The sequence below is a fragment of the Schistocerca piceifrons genome, chromosome 9 (genome assembly GCF_021461385.2).
Source record: "Schistocerca piceifrons isolate TAMUIC-IGC-003096 chromosome 9, iqSchPice1.1, whole genome shotgun sequence".
Classification (NCBI taxonomy): Eukaryota; Metazoa; Arthropoda; class Insecta; order Orthoptera; family Acrididae; genus Schistocerca; species Schistocerca piceifrons.
In genome coordinates, this window is record NC_060146.1 from 56531765 (window position 1) to 56549597 (window position 17833).

A 17833-nucleotide genomic window follows, 5' to 3' on the forward strand; every position below is an offset into this window, starting at 1 on the left:
GATTGTGTCCTAAATCGTTTATATAGATAAGTAACAGCAGAGGGCTTATAACAGTGCCTTGACAAACGGCAGAAAACACTTCTATTTGACTCGATTACTCTCCACCAATTACTACTTATTGTGATCTCTCTCACAGAAGATCACGAATCCAGTCGCATAACTGAGACGATATTCCATAACCACGCAATTTGATTACTAGCCGTTTGTTAGGTATAGTGCCAAAAGCCTACTGGAAACCAGGAAATACGGGATCAGTTTGAAATCCCTTGTCAGTAGCATTCAACTCCTGTGAGTAAAGAGATGGTTGTGTTGCAAAAGACGATGTTTCCTATATCCGAATTGACCGTTCTCTTAGAAGTAATTCATAATCTTCGAACATAGTATATGTTCCAAAACCCTACTGCATATCGACTTTAATGATATAGACCTATAATTTATTGGATTACTTCTACAGCCTTTCTTGAATATTGGTGTGACCTGTGCAGCTTTATCACTCTTTAGGTACAAGTCTTTCTCTTTGGTGAGTTCGTGCTTGAATACTACGAGGCCCCAGACTTTGCAGCACATTTCCCCTTCCGTGCCGCCTGTCTAGCCTCCTGCTATACTTTGCCCCCTCCCTGAGGATGTCTGGGGTCGTTTTGGGAACGTGTTCTGAAGTTTGAGTCGCCTGACTTCAGACCAGTCCTGTCACTGTTTTATCTCTTTCTTCATTCTCCATCTCCTAGCCTTCCTCAGCTTCAGCATTTGAGGTTCGTCTTTGTCTCATTTTCCTCCCTGTGCCCTCCTGAAGGCCGGCCCACGCGTCTGACACGTAACAGGTGACAGGGTAATGCGTAATTCCCAGCCAGATGTCCACAGGTAGGTTTCGCACGTATTCTCTGGTACAGGTCAGGCCCAGGGAAGGATGATTGCCCGAGCTGTTACCTTCCCAAACTGTCAGTTGGTACCTCTGTCAGGAGCTCGGGAGGTGTGACCTGAAGTGTGAAAAATCACCTAAGGTGTGGGTGAGTTGGAAGGAGCGCACCATCAGAGACGCTGCCAATCATGGGGGATTTTCTCGCAATGAGCCAATCACCATCTGAGTCTACGTCTACAGAATGAGGCTAAAGATTCCGAGATCCTACCAGATGCACCTCGGTTCCTCGTGGCATCACATACTGAAGAAGGTCAGTCCTTTGCTACGGTTAATCCGTTTATAATTCGGAAAGGTATTGATGCAGTTGCTGGCCCCGTGAAATCCTCCTCTCATTTACGTAATGGCATTTTGCTTTTGGAGACCAATTGTGATTCTCAAGCCCAACAACTGCTTGCAGATTCGCTTGTCCACGGCTATCCCATTCGTGTGGAGGCCCATTGTACACTGAATTCTTTGCGTGATGTTATTTACACTTTGCTGCTCGATGGTCTGACCAAAGGAGAGATCCAAACTTACCTCTCTGATCAGGACGTCACTGCAGTCCATCAGGTGATGAAAAGAGTCGATGCAACCTTAGTGCCTTCGCGCACTCTTTTTCTCACTTTTGGTAGAGTAGTGCTTCTGTCAAAGATGAAAGCAGGCTATGAAGTTGACATGGTCTGACTACACGTTGCAAAACCGATGCGCTGCTGCCAGTGTCAAACCACAGTCGAATGTCCTGTCGAAACATGGCCAAATGCGTTACTTTTTGTAAGGATGGTCACGAGGGTGATTGTCCGCCTCACGACAGTGAATGAATGCCCGCCTGCTTCTCCCCGCTGCATCAATGACTGCCATGCAGCCTCATTCGGAGAACGCCCCATGTATCTCAAAGAACGAAGCGTCCAAGAGACCCAGGTGAGGGGAAAAAGTGCCTTACCTATTCGAAAGCCCTGTGATTTACCATCTGGTACTTACAGTACCACTCTTGTTACACCTCGCTCCACGAAGGACACAACGATGCAGACTTGTGTGCTCAGATTCAGCACCACGGTTGTAAAATCGCCCAGTGATACAGTAGCATCACCCTCCACAACAAGCCACCAAATCGTCGCCCAGTCAACATCCGTTTCACGGGTGCACACTGCCAACCGTTCACAGGACGACACAGTGTGAACGCCAATGCCTCTGCAGATTTCATGGAAGAGGATCCTCCAGCCTCTGAGGGCTACAGCAATGAGTATTTATATGCTGGCACTCGGCAGCCACGAAGGTGACAATCCTTCATTTTTCTCTCCTCCCCTTTCCCCGTCATGACTCTCCTCCAATGAAACGTTCGCGACATTAAACAAGGAGGAATTACAGCTGCTTTTGTAATCGCAATGTCCACTTGTTTGCCTCCAGTAAAACCATCTGACTGAATACCCGGCTCCAAGCTGTTGCAGTCCACATTTTTCTTCCTCGCTTCTCATTTTCACTTTGTAACGTCAACATCCCTCCATCATTCGGTGTCACCAGTGAAGACTTCCTCCTTATTGGTCAACTACCTCACTCCTTTTCGCTGCTTGGTGACTTTAATGCACATCTTCCCCTCTGGGGCTCTTCCAGAACCTTTCTGACAGATGGCTTCTTGGCTGACCTTCTCAGTCAACTCAACCTCATCTGCCTTGACAGGGTAGCGCCCACGTTCCTTTCAGACACCGTACACGCCTATTCCCATTTGGACCCCTTGTAGTGCATTTTCCTGCTCGCCCATCGTCTCGAGTGGTCCCTTCTCTCTGACACGTACTCAAGCGACCATTTCTCGTATGCTATCCGTTTGCTGACTCGTACCCCATGTTGATGTAAGCGCAACTGGCAGCTTTCTAAGACTGACTGGAGGCTTTACTCTTCCCTAGCGATATTTCCCCAGTTGCAGATGACAAGGTAGAATACCACACTAACGTTATCTTTACCGCCGCAGAATGTTCCATTCCTCTCACTTTATCTTTACCGCGCCGTGTCCCGATTCCTTGGTGGTTTGAGGCGTGCCGCGACGCAATTCGCGCGCGGAGACGTGCACTCCGCGTTTTTGACTCTCATCCTACGATGGCGAACTACATTCATTATAAACAGTTGCGTGCGCAGTATCGTCGCATTCTTCAGGATAGCAAAACATCTAGTTGGATTTCATGTGCTAGTGCTTTTAACGTGCTTTGAACTGGATCTTTTAACAGTTCCACTCCCTCTTCCGTCTTGTGGGCTAACCTCAGGCGGCTCTGTGGGACCAAGATCCATTCCCCAATTTTCGGCCTGATGATTGTAGCAGATGATTTCATTACGGATCTTATTGTTATCTCCAACACTTTTGGCCCGCTATTTTGCGGAGATTTTGAGGTCTGCCCTCTGTCACTCCACCTTCCTCCATCTTAAACGAGTGAGGCGGCTCGGGTGAAACCCTTCTCCTCTCAGAATCGTGAATACTATAATGCCACCTTTACTATGGGAAGCTAGATCATGCTCTCGCTTCATCTCGATCTTCTGCCCCTTTAGCAGACGATGTTCCGATTGAGATGTTGCAACACCTTTCTCTTGCGGGCAAACACTTTCTCCTTCATACGTACAATCGCATGAGGGCAGATGGCTCGTCTCCCAGATGGCGGCATGAAGCCACTGCCATACTCCATACTGAAGCCCGGTAAGGACAAACACTATGGTGGCTTGAGTCTTGCAGTTTACTCATCACTGCACAGTGTGAACTTCGAGCGCGCCGTTCTGCAGTTGACCATCTCGTCACTTTGTCAACCCATGTCAAGAACGGTTTTCTGCGGAAATGCCTGACTGTGGCCGTGTTTTTTTTAATTTGGGGACTGCCTAAGACACCTGCTGGAGGACTGGTATCCTTGTATACACGTTGAGCCTGCGAGGCCACCTGCCCCTTTCCCTTCAGGAATTTTGAAAACACCATGTTTTCAGGGTACATGTAGATTCTGCCTTTTCAAACATCTTCATCCACGAAAATTGGGTGCCTCAGGACTCTGTCCTGAGTGTCGTCCTCTTTGCTATAGCCATTAACATTATAATGGCCCGTCTGCCGCCGGGCTTCTCCAGCTCCCTATTTTGCAATCTATAGCAGCTCTCCACGGACTTGTCTCCTTGAGCGGTGTCTTCGGCGATCTGTCGATCGTCTTTACTCGTGGAGCACCGACAAAGGATTTTGTTTTTCCCACTGTCATCTTGCGGCGGCGCGGTTCTTTCAGTCCCTTTACGACGAACCTGCACCTACCTGTGAACACTGTCTCAGCAGATCATCAGTAGGGAAGCCGAGTGAAACCTACTGTACCTCGACGTGAACCAGGCTGCAATTAAAGTCACTAATCTACGTTTCGGTGGAAACACGAAATGAAAGGTTGGAAATTTTGCCCTCAATCAATATATTCTGAAACTTAGGTGAACAAGTGTCAATGCCAAGCCCGTGCTAGTCTTAACACAGTCGCTCACAATCCCTTTCACTCACGTTAGCAAGTTTATGGTGTTGCATTTCTCGAAAACGTAATAGCTACAAAAATACTGATTGTTTTAGATCGATAATGCTCGCCAAATATTAAGTCTGTCGGTACCAAATGCAGTCACAGTTTTTTAGCCACCGACCTGCTCAATACGCCACGCGGAATATATGTCTTTTCTCGTCACAAAATTCACTTAAAAATTCCGAAATTTCTACAAACACATCGGAATAATTATGCCGTCACTTTCCAATACTTTTTATGTATGATACACTGATAGATCCGGCAACTTATCGTTTCCATCGGAACTACTGCTACACACGTCCGAACTGTTTCATGGCTAGGCTTGGACTCCTCTCTAGAACACTCCAAGTCTTCTCTATCTGCAGAGAACGACGCGCGAAGAATATTGCCTTACCATTGGTCAGTTTACTCAACAGCCAATAGAAAACAACATTCTCCCGCGTCAGTCAGCGTTTTTCATCCATAACCAATCGCAAAATAGTAAACCTAACTGCACGTTTTACCGACGTAATTGTCTAATCTACTGAAGTTTTGCTTATGCATAAAGTTGTTTACTATTGTTATTTGTACCTGAATTAACTTTCTCTTTACCATAAACTTACTTTACAAATCTATTCTACAAAAATCCCCTTTGTCCATATCCAAACTTCTTCGAAATGTTCCCACACTAAATCCTACTACATAACTCGTTAAACAATTATCTTCATATTAACCTTAAACCACACTCGTGCATCATTCATACTGCTAAAACACATTTATAACATTTTACATAGACACTTCACTTCATGAAAATACTAGAACAATTTATGAAAAACATTCTCTTACTTTAGTGCCCTCTAGTGGGCACAATCGAAACTAAAATCACAGTCCTTCTATCCAATATTGTCCTCTATCGGCTGATACATAAACCCACGTGCGCGTCCAGTCTGGCGTCACCATCTGTCACTCTCCAGCTCTGAGACACATCTCCCACTTAACCGCCTCCAAGGCAGGTTCGTTATACGGCGCTACGCCTCAATCTTACGCCGCCTATAAACAATCCACTATCATGTAATCGGTTTGGCCATTGGCACCTTTTACACTAGCCCGCCTGGAAGTATCTATGCAGAAGCTGTCGAACTACTGCTGTCATACCGGCGTGATGTTCTGCTCAGAAGATACGCACGCCGTTTGTCTGCCATGCCCGGCCGCCCATCCTATACCTCCTTCTTTGATGACGCCTCTGACCGTCGGTATGGGGCACGTCCCTCTTCTCTTGTTACCTTCTCGAGTTCACTTTCGGCTCTTGCTCCTGCAGATTAACTTCACGCTTCCTGCCACTACCCCGATGGGGTGAACCCTTCACCAACTTGGCTTCGTGCGGCCGTCAGTGTTCACCTTCGACATCATTTGCTTCCTAGGGAAACTACTCCAGATTCGATCTCTCGGTGTTCAGTTTCTCAACCTATAGTCTGTCTGTGAACTCAAGAGCGAGCAGCGCTTTTGGTGGGGGAAGTGGCCTTTCCCGGAAGAACCCTGCCACTGGCCTACAAGGGCACCCAAAATCTGTTGCCCGTTATCTGTCTAGAGATGTAGATCGGCGCGCAGTCATATACGTCGGTTCTGTTCGTATGATCTTAGTTGTCAGTGTCAGTGAGTTAACTTTGTGTACTTACTGATATACTTCGATATCCGGAAGTGGTGAATAATCGTCTAGCATTGCAAGAAAATGTTCAGAATACGAAGAGGGGAGGTATTTGCGGAGTAACGAGCCTTCGATCGTCTCTAATGTTATTACAGCGTGTATTAAAGAGGCGACCCAAAAAGAACTGTTGGCTAATAGTACCAGTCCCAGTCAAAGAGCTGAAATTTATGCAAACGTCAGCCGCGTCCAACAGGACGCATAAGGAAGGAACGCGAAAATAAGCCGCATGGTTTAGTGGAATTGCCACGAAGGAATACTAATAATCTTGGGAGGAAACCCATCGCTATAGACAGTTTCAAAATCCTGTAAAACATGGACGCTTATGGAACACTAAATCTCTATCTCGGTCACAATTTACCTGATTCTAAGACATATTGCTTAAAACATGCGCGCAATAGCTATTCTAAACACTGCTAAAATTTCCTTCGAAACATGTACACAGATTCTGGACTTCTAAGCAAAAAGCTTGACATACGAGGTGCGTTCACATATTAATTTTTATTTTTTGGTAAGAAGTTTATTTGTTAATCTACATCAATGTTATCCTCTTCAAAATATTCCCCATTACATAATATACAATTATGCCAGTGCTTTTTCCAATTTCCGGAACACTCTAGGAACTGTTTCTTCGGGATAGTTTATAGGTCTCTTAACTGTGCATTTTTAATTTCATCCATGCTTGTAAAACTGCTGTCTTTTAAGGCCTGCTTTAAAATGCTTATACCACTTGTCTGCCCTTGGTTCACTCATAACAGGATTACTAAAAGCAATATTTGCCATTTCTAAAAATTTCATACACTTTATTCCACTCTTATAACAAAATTTAATACAGATTCTCTAATTTATTTGTATGCTACCAAATCACATGTAACCTTTCTGACAGTGGACAACAGAGTAAATACCCAACATGCACAACATTGTACACATACTTTTGAGGCATGTTTACGAAGACAGTGACAAAAAAAGTAGTGCAAATGGGGACTAATACAACACACAAAATTATAAATTTCTGCTTACTTTTTAAACACTCTTCGTGTTGGAAGAATTGTCAAGTTTCAAAGCAGTCCTTCAAAGAAAACTACTACATTTTAGTAGGAACACAAAGTAAGAAGAAGCCTTAAATTCTACAGACTGATTACATTATATGGGGTTCGTTTTACCAATAGCAATAGAGGAACATACATTGACATGAACAGGCATGTTTGTAGTAGAACCCTGACTTCCATTCTTATGTTAATATTATTTATTCTATGTTGTGTTTCGGCAGAAGCTATCGTTTTTTTGTATTTCTTATCGTCTTAATGTATTTGTATAAAAAAAAAAACGCAGCCGAGATGTTATCTATCTGTACACGGCGTCGCCACAGGTTTAAAGCGCGCGCCGCGGCAGGCCCGGTACTGCGTTGTGAAACAGCCTGTAGAAGCGCCCTGTGACGTAGCAGGGTAGGCAGAGTGGGGACTCGCTCGCTCGCTCTTCAGTTTACCGACAGACTATACTAAGCGATAGTACCCTTGTGTACACTGACGGCTCTCGGACTGACCGTGTTGTCGGGTATGCTTTCGTCATTGGCACCGACGATTTTCGGTATCGGCTTCCGAAACACTACTCACTATTTACAGCACAGCTGTTGACCCTGTATCGGGCCACGCAGTACATCGGCGACAGGTTTTTCAGTTGTGTCATCTGCTCCGATTCTCTGTGCCCTTCAGAGCCTCTGTGTGCATCACCGTTGAGGTAGCCACTGTGATGTTTCTGTGTGTTCCTGGCCACGTCGGTCTGACGGGAAACGAAGCTGCTGTCGCTTGCGCTAAGGCTGCAGTCCTCCTACCTCAGCCCGCCAGTTCTTCCGTTCCTTCGGGTCTCAGTGTTGCCGCCTGTCAGCAGTTCGTGTCACTTTGGCATCACCACTGGGAACAAGCTCTGGGGAATTAAACCTCTCCCAGGCCGACCTCTTCTCCGGCCTCTCACCGCAACATCATTCTAGCTAGGTTGCGTATTGGGCACCGTCGTTTTAGCTATCGCCATTTGCTAAGCGCCGAGGGACATTTAATCTTTAGTTCGGAACCTACTTTCTCTCTCAGAGTATTTTGTGAACCTTTCCTGCCGTCCGTTGGGCTTAAGGTGCAGTCGCTTTAACTCCTTCTTCGTATGTGTGTTGTAAGGTTCTGACATGGGCACGTATAACCTTAGTTGTTTTTGCGCCCTAAAACTAAACAAACCAAATCGTCGAGCAAGCTTCAAGTATGAAGCTATTGCATAAGCATACTTTGAAAGGTATCTAATTGGTATACGGTGTGGGCCGGAAGACTTACTTTTATTAAGGGGAGCCGGAGGTGGTCAAATCCAAAAAATTACTTTTTTTTTTTTGCTACCGGAAATTAATTGGAACATTCCTCTTTAATGTAAACTTTGAATTATTGTTCTACTCGCCCTGGAAGTGGAGTTATTACCATTTTCCCCCACGCCCCAGAGGAAATGGGCGGCCGCTGAATGCATCTAACACCCTCTCGTGACTTCCTGGCGAACTGCTTGGGATTTTCTCGGCCTGTTACGCATACAGCGCCTTATGTTAACGCATACAGCGAGTGTGCAACGGTTGGCTACATTGTTTTCTGTGACTAACATTACCCGTATTTCCTTACAGCTTACTCCTATTTTCCTCAGAATTTCGAACATTTTGCTCCATTTAATATTGTCGTACACTTTTGTTCTGGTTACGATGCCACGTTTTAGTAACCGTGTATACAAGAAGAGGAAGAACGTAGGGAAAAGAAAATTAACACTAATACCAAGTTGCGATACTACAATGAATAAGAGCGCGGAACATCGTCTCTTCGCTGTTTACCGTTTCGAATTAGTTCAGTGTTGCGCCTGTTGTTGGTAGTATTATACTTCTTGTGTAAAGCGGGTAGTATGCAGTATGTACAAGAATCAGGAGGGAACAATAAAACCAATTTTTCATGACTTAGCACAGCCAGAATTGTTACACAAATGTCTACACGGAAAGACGCAGATTCCTAATGAGAGCGTAAACAATTTGATTTGGAAAGTGATTCCTAAAAGGGTGTTTGTAAGCATAAAAACACTGCACTTTGGCATTTATGATGCAATAGCAACCTACAACCAAAGGAACAGTGTGAAGTGTGAAGTTCTGAAGGCATTAGGATTTACAGCTGGGGTGAACACTGTACGAGCACTAAGAAATATTGACAGAGAAAGGATAAGAGGAGCAGAAAGAAGAGAAAGGCATATGAAGTATGATGGAACAACAGGCCAGAAAAGAAGACAGAAGAGGAAGCTTTTGGAGGATGAAGAAGAAGACCCTGATAATCCATCCTATAGTGCAGGACTGTATTGAGAAACTTTGATAGCCATTTCCCGTAAATTAGAATTTTTCGAATATAAGAAACATTTTCTCAAAATCCACTCAAGCTAGAGAGATGAAATTTTTATACAGCACTCCTAGTGGTCAAACTTACATTGTAACACAGCCATTTGGCAATATGTTGAGTAGTTTCATTTCAGTTTAATTATAAAGCAATTATTTGTAAAAAAATTTGAGTCATGAATAAAAAAAGTAATTGGAAGGAGACTAGAAAAGATATTCCAAAATCCCTCTGTCATAACTGCAATACTAAACCACTCTATATGTAAAAAAAAATTCAAATTTTTCTATTTGGTAGTTTATTCATAAATGTTTCTCAAACTTAGTGATTTTAACATGGGCAGCATAGGCACCTCCGGCTCCCCTTAAGTGATTTAAGTTGCTTCACTTCTACGAGGATATCTGATTTTAAGTTACTAATGTTTGGAGCTGTTCTCGATTCGACTTCCGGAATGTTTACCTCGTCTTCTATGGTGAAGGAATTTCCGAAGGCTTTGTTTAGTAGCTCTGTTTTAGCAGCGATTTCGTCGATAATATTTCCATTGCTATGGCGCAGAGAAGCCATTGATTGTGCCTTGCTGCTAACATACTTTATATGCGACCAGAATGTCTCTGGCCGGTAAACCGAATTCGGATTCCATCCGGACCTGCCTCAATACTCTCGGCGATTTTGCTTGAGTTCCCAATAAAAAAATTTCTTTCCGATAGTAAAAGTTCAAGTTTTAATGTGACCTTCCATTAAAGACTGACTGCATATCGAGATTTGAACTCAGCAGCGCTGCGTCATGGCCCTGTGAAATCATCCTGAATAAACTGAAAACTTCTTACCTCATAATGATGTCGCCGGATAACGCTCTCTATATATCAGCTCCTATAAGAAATATTTTGGCACAACCCAGTGCAATGCTGTCCACTAGATTTTCATTTGTAGGAAAACAACTAATTTTCTTTTGCTTAATCAACATGAGTATGCACAGGAAAAATTCGTAAAGTCTTTGAACTCAGGTAAATGACTGGCAGGCTTTTTCTTAACAACAAAAGTTATTAAAACATTTCTGCAAGGAAAAAATTAAATGAAATGTCGTGTGGCTAGGGCCTCCCGTCGGGTAGACCGTTCGTCTGGTGCAAGTCTTTCGATTTGATGCCACTTCGTCGACTTGCGCGTCGATGGGGTTGTAATGATGATGATTAGGACAACACAGCACCCAGTCCCTGAGCGGAGAAAATCTCCGACCCATCCGGGAATCGAACTCGGCTCCTTAGGATTGACATTCTGTCGCGCTGACCACTCAGCTACCGGGGGCGGACTTCTGAAAGGAATTACATGAGACTTTAACATTACAATTGTGGTTAAATCAGTTGTGGCAATTGACATACGCGCGCGGCAACAAAGAACAACATTTTTTTTTATTACCTCATATTGCATCGCCCAGGCGCCGCCATCGTTCTGCACGACCGGCCCAGCACAAGTCAACCGCTGCGCTGCACCGCCCTGTCCGAACTCCGGAACTCAAGTGCTCTGTGCGAGCTGCAAAACACGACTGCTCTCTGCGAGCTACTAAACTCGACTTACTGCCAACACTGCTCTGACCTGCGATTCTATTGTAGCATAGATATTCCATATCGCACGGAGCGCGTGAGCAATCCATCGAAATTACATCTGCTCAAGTGCGCTAGCGAGTAGTAATGAACTCCTAATGAACCCCTTACAATCTGTAGCTTTGGTCGTCGATGTATATATCACTTGATAGTTGTCTCGTTTGCCCAGTTTAAAATTCTTGTAGACAGCAAGCAGATCGAGTGCCTCTAAGTTCGCGCGCCAACTGTCGAGCTAATAGTGTTGACGTGACTTGGCAGCGCAGTGCCGTCGCCGTGGGAAAGAGGAAGTAAGGCTGATTGCAAGTGAGGGAAACACATACAAACAAGGACACATATATGGTCCACAAAATTCTCCACTCTCTGTGGAGAACACCGGCAATGCGGCTGTCTCACAGAGTGCGGCTCTGACGCACCGGCATGCGGCCTGCCGCGCCGGCCGCCGCCCGGTTGTCACAGATTACAGATTCGCCGCAAGCCGGAGCGGCTGCCTGTCTGTCTCTGTTGGCGCACTCAACTGCTCTGCTGTCACACTGGAAGCAGCGGCGTGGGGCAGTTTTTGTCTTGTAGCTCGCAGTGCATGTATCATGGACACAGAAAGACTTACAGAGGAGGTGAGAGAATACAACTTTTTGTATGATACACGCGATCCTGATTTGGAGGTAGAATACTTTTGCCCTCGATATACTCTTGATAGAAAGCTGAATTGTCAGAAATAGTGTTGTCACTATGACGTCCATAACTTTCAATATCAACTACTGTAAACTCCGTAGTATGAATTAACGATCGCCAAGAGAACTAGCGAGAAGAACTGTTTGTAACAGAAGAACTGGGATCCACTATCCTTCGGGCATTTTAACATGATATGCTTTCCGTCTATGCTTCCAAGGCAGTCCGGAAACACCCAAAGTTCTAGAAATCCTTCTTCAGATTTCTTCCACATCTCTGTTGTAGGAGTAGGTAAATACTTGAGCTGTAGAACAGTCCATATTGCCTGGCACACTTCTTTCACAATATCTGAGACTGTTGAACGTCCTAACCGAAAAGAAAAAGCTACGGCTTGGTAAGTGTCGCCTTTAGTCAAGTATCTGGAAAAGATTAAAATCTGTTACGCCGATAGAACGAATGGATAAGTTAACGACCAAAGATATGTTTGTTTAAATTCAATAACAATGTTATGAATACAACAATCTATTAAGTAGAAAGTTCTCTCTAGCGGGACATACGTAACTAGATGTTACTATCGTTTGCTGTATTCGTAAACACTGCAAATAAATTTATCACTCCACTCGTAACTACGTTGCGGGATAGAACTTTCTTCCGCCGAACCTTTCATATCATACAGCAAAACTGATATGGAATAATTTATATGACTTCTATTTGAAGCACAAAGAGGCCACAAACAGTAAAACTTACCTCAAACAAATAGCTAGTCTGTGCCTTGTATCAGTTGGCTTTCTCCAGTTCGTTGTGCGCTTCTCGGTGCTATCTTTTTATCAGGCGATGCATTTCCTCGAAACATTCTCGCGACATACGAAAATATTTGAAGAACCTATCTTCGTCAGACTCTAGATCAATACACACACGATGGTATTCTCCTAACAAGGGAACCTCCCCATCGCACCCCCCTCAGATTTAGTTATAAGTTGGCACAGTGGATAGGTCTTGAAAAACTGAACACAGATCAATCGAGAAAACAGGAAGACTTTGTTGGGAACTATGAAAAAATAAGCAAGATATACAAACAGAGTAGTCCATGCGCAAGATAGGCACCATCAAGAAGAATCTGACTTCAGGAGCGCCGTGGTCTCGTGGTTAGCGTGAGCAGCTGCGGAGCGAGAGGTCCTTGGTTCAAGTCGTCCCTCGAGTGAAAAGTTTTAATTTTTTATTTTCAGACAATTATCAAAGTTCAGGCACTCACACATAATCAACTTCGCTCTCCAAAATTCCAGGACATGTTCAGATTTGCTTGGACATATGCAGGATTTGACGGTCTACACACGGAAAAATTTGAAAACGTTAAAAACTTATGTTTCAACAGACCACAGGGTAAACTGTGAGACTGTGAAACTGTTGCATTCATTTCTTGCAGTTTATGTGACACACTCTTATGTTTTCATCATTTTTTTGGGAGTGATTATCACATCCACAAGAAAACCTAAATCGGGCAAGATAGAAGAATCTTTTTACCCATTCGCCAAGTGTACAAGTTAGGTGGGTCGACAACATGTTCCTGTCATGTGACGCACATGCCGTTCAAATGGTTCTGAGCACTATGGGACTTAAAATCTGTGGTCATCAGTCCCCTAGAACTTAGAACTACTTAAACCGAACTAACCTAAGGACATCACACAAATCCATGGCCGAGGCAGGATTCTAACCTGCGACCGTAGTAGTCGCGCGGTTCCGGACGGCGCGCCTAGAACCGCGAGACCACCGCGGCCGGCCGCACATGCCGTCACCTGTGTCGTATAGAATATATCAGACGTGTTCTCCTGTGGAGGAATCGGTTGACCTATGACCTTGCGATCAAATGTTTTTGGTTCCCATTGGAGAGGCACGTCCTTTCGTCTACTAATCGCACGGTTTTGCGGTGCGGTCGCAGAACACAGACACTAAACTTATTACAGTGAACAGAGACGTCAATGAACGAACGGACAGATCATAACTTTGCGAATATAAGTAAACTTTTTACTCGAGGGGAGACTTGAACCCAGGACCTCTCACTCCGCAGTCGCTCACGCTAACCACGTGACCACGGCGCTCGTGAGCTCACGCTGTCCTTGACGTTGCTTATCTTATGCATAGACTACTCAGTGTGTATACTTTGCTTACTTTTTTCATAGTTCCACACAACTTCTTCCTGTTTTCTCGATTGATCTGTGTTCAGTTTTTCAAGGCCTATCCACTGTGCCAACTTATAACTAAATCTGAGGGGGGTGCGATGGGGAGGTTCCCTTGTAAGCTTTCTCTCTTGCTATTAATGTCGTACACCCAACATCTATTCTTGGTGCCATTTCGTATCGCTAGTGCGAGTTACTCATTTCTGCAATAAAAAAAATAAAAATAAACTCGAACAAAGTTAATGTCCCGCATGAGGATTCCAAATCGTCTAACGCCAAGACAATCGCGCAAGCTTAGTAATGCGGTTCGGCCCCTTCCACAGTGTAACAGCTGACGCATCAAGAGTCGCTGCTGCGGCCGGCCGTTGCCTGTGTGGCGTCCCTGGCCGCCGACGGGTCCGGCTCACCGCTGCGCCGTCCGTCGCAGCGGCAGGCCGGATTCTGTCTGGCCAGGCCTTAAATGGCCCGAGTAAACGCGTCTAAAATTGAGACGCGTATAATGCGTGTGGCGCGACGCAGCGCAGCGCGCGTTTTTGTAACATCCCAGGTTCAAATGGGACCGCGTAAATTGCGACGCGACTGCGCCAGGTCGCGCGGCGTTGTGGTTGAGGCACAGTTTCTCGCGCTGCGCGTCGCACGTGCCTCGCTAGCATCGTGAGAAATTTGAGGTGGTGAGCGGAAAAGTAGCCCGGCCATATGCTCACATCGGAACGGCGCATATGAGCAGTGGTGGTATTGCCCATACGATAAATTTTGCCTTACTGTGTACTGAATTTTATTGCCTTTGGGTAGTGTTTCGTTTTTCGCCATTTAAACGCTCCAGCTTTCTTTGTTAGCACGTTATACTTTTCTGTTATTTATATGTGCATAGTTTTGTTTTTCTTCTGTCAAGAAAAATGTATAGTTCAGTAACTGATGAGCCATTGGCCGCTGGAATTGCACCATATGCCTCCGTGATGTTTTCAGATCGCAAGAAGGGACAGAGGGTAGTGAATAAGGAAGCAAGGAATATTATAAAATCATGTGATTAAGAATCAAGGCAGGAAAGTAAAGCAAGGTTATCATCTCGCTGCCTAGTAAGCTAGCGCATCTGTACGATCTGTTACAAAAATTTAGAAAGGGATAATCTCCACAGGTGCATCTGGTAAAAAGCGTCCAAGATCTGAAGTATAGAAGTTTCACAGTGATTACTCTGATATGGATGTAATAATGTAATACGACACACTGTACTGCATGCATGTGAACAACATATTTCCACTGAAAGCTAGAAACAGTCGAAATGCAGTCACAAATAACAATGTTTTAATTGGTTCGCCGTGATGAGAAAAAGCATTTCAATAGTTGCATGGACATTATCAGGATTAATAAACTAATTATACAACAACAGGCTACACAAATGAAGAAAATGGTTGGTATTATTACGAAAGTAGGAATACCCTAAAAGAGTGTTATGATTAGAGATATTTAATTTGTTGAAATGTGCTGCTGACAAAGGCAGATCTACTTTCATGACAATGTTTTTCGAACTCCATCTCACAAGGCACACTTGGCTAACTTGTGCATTCCTGTCGCGCGCATTATCCTTCGCTGCTGACAATACATTGACCATTGTGTTGTGCGACAGATCAATTGTTTATTTTTCTCAATAACAACTATTTTATTCGCGATCACGCATTGTCAGTTTGGCAAGCCCTAGGTGAGTAAACAGTATCTGGCATGTGCCTATCATTCCGCCTGAAGGAACGCTCGTCATTATTTTAATACTGCTCAGATCAAGAGAAGGAATAAAATCCTTTAGTAAGTTTCCATTCCAGTCGCTCAGTGTTAAAAATACGATGGGTTACGGGGATTCCACCAAAATTCCAACAGAATTGCCAATCTGTTTTGTGTGAGTTGTTAACCTTTTCTCATTCGAAGAAGCATCACCATTTATGAGTAATGGCCACATTTCTCTTGGTGACTGGTTTAATTGTACTTTCTTTGTCACAATGTAATTTGCCAAACTCATCTCACATCAGCTATTCAGACAGAATTCCGAAACGGAGGGCCTCATTGAACAAGTAATTGACAATAACAGAGCTCAATAGCTTACGAAAAACCTTGTAGTATCGGTTTGCACTAACATAAAAGAAGAAATTTCATGTTTATTTTCATACTAGGAAACTCTTGTTTCGCTAGCTGTCGATAACTCTTAAAAAATTAGTCACTGGAGAGAATTAAATAAAAAAAGAAGTATAAGTAGTGATAAATCGCCATAGATAAGAAAGTTCCGTGTGTTTAATAATTGGCAAAACACTCTCCTCCTTGTGTGCTGTCATTCGCCAAACTTTCGTTTCGATGTCTCGAGCGGTTTGTGAGATACGAGAGATGCTGCGAGTATTTCATTCTCGCGGGCGTGAGATCGGAAGTGAGCGCGCTACGTGGGATCAATTTCCTCGAGATCGGAGGCAGATAGAGACCTCCTCCCAAGTCTGAACAAAAATTCAGGATGTTAGCTAAATTTCATACGCTGCAACATATGGTGTAATACGCACCAAACGCAAAATCATAGCGACCCTTAATTTTCGTTGCAAACTTTCTGAGTTTTGCGTAGTGTCTTACTAAAATGTGTACATCACAATAAGTATGGTCATTAGCGAGGTGATGGGCACTTCGCCACGAAGCTGACATATTACGCTTCAAGTAAGGCAGAAATCTTATATTTTCAGAGAATAGTTTCTGTAAAATCGTATGAGAAAGATAAGAGGTTGCGCGCGATTCGGTTCAGTCAGCGCAGAGCGTCGCCAGTCGGCGCGTGCGAAGTACGGTGTACGCGTCGCATTACGCGCTGTAGTCCAGTGTCACGTCACACGTGCTATACGCGTCTCAATTTGCGCCTAGCCTTCCACCGTGTTCCTGTACGTAACGTATCGTACCCTACTGCGGGACACAGTCGTCAGGGCGGAACCTTCCTTTCGGCCGTCGTCGAAGCTGTTGCTGCGTTCACACCTGTGCGCCATGAGGCCAGGCGAAGTACCGCTGTAGGCTGCACCACAAGCAAGTGGAGCCCCCGTGAGAACACAGGTATGAGTGGAGTCACTCACACGCAGATGTCGAGGAAGAGGCATGGCGTGTGGGACAAGCACAAGTAGCCCGGCGATTAGGCGCAAGACGCACTGGTGTAAACCCACCGTAACTGTAAGCCTCTGTGATTGAAGGGTTCTGAGGAGCGAGATAATACATGACGCTCTCGATCAGAGTCACGTTGCTCCACGCTTTCTGTTTCCAAACAGCGAATTAACTCCTAATGTTGTCGAGCCGCAAAAAACTTGCACTGGATTCTTGAGACACCGTAGTCCTGAGTTTTGTGGGCATTCTGGTGTATTCAGAAATATGGGATCATTTTCTTTGAATTTATATTCATAAACAAAACTAAATCAGAATGTAATGAGTAGGCATCAGTATCACAAAGCAAACTCAATAAATTCGTTTATCATCGCGAAGAGTATAAATATGATCTATCGAAAGAAGCAAAACAGTTGAGACGCCCTCTAAACCTGCTGGGCAAAAGAGGTGATTGGGATTGTGGAAAGGGCCAAATAAGGTTCGGGTGAGTGTCATATTAAAATTGTAGTTTGTTGTAATTTAATAACACCTTTAAACCAAAACGGCACATAGCCGAACCTTTACAACCACGAGTTTCAAAATGCAATTCTTTCGCGGCTGAAGGCCCCCAAACAAGAAATTTTAAAAATCTACAAGATAAAAAATGCAATTAAAATAGCAAATAAAATATTTAAAATATGTATATATTACAGCTAGACTGAAAGCCTCAAGGGAAAGTAGATAGAACAAACGTATGCGAAGTGCAATACAAGTGGCAGAGGGCCACAATTAAATGTGAAAATTTTAAAATATATCTTTGAGGCAGAAGACCGCAAT

At 44.2% G+C, this 17833-nt stretch overlaps 1 protein-coding gene across 1 annotated transcript in view; it reads left to right on the plus strand.

Moving 5' to 3' along the window:
• LOC124717051 (mitogen-activated protein kinase kinase kinase 10-like) overlaps positions 1–17833 on the plus strand; it is a 721769-nt gene that overhangs the window by 40686 nt on the left and 663250 nt on the right. The gene's annotated exons all lie outside the window — the stretch shown is intronic.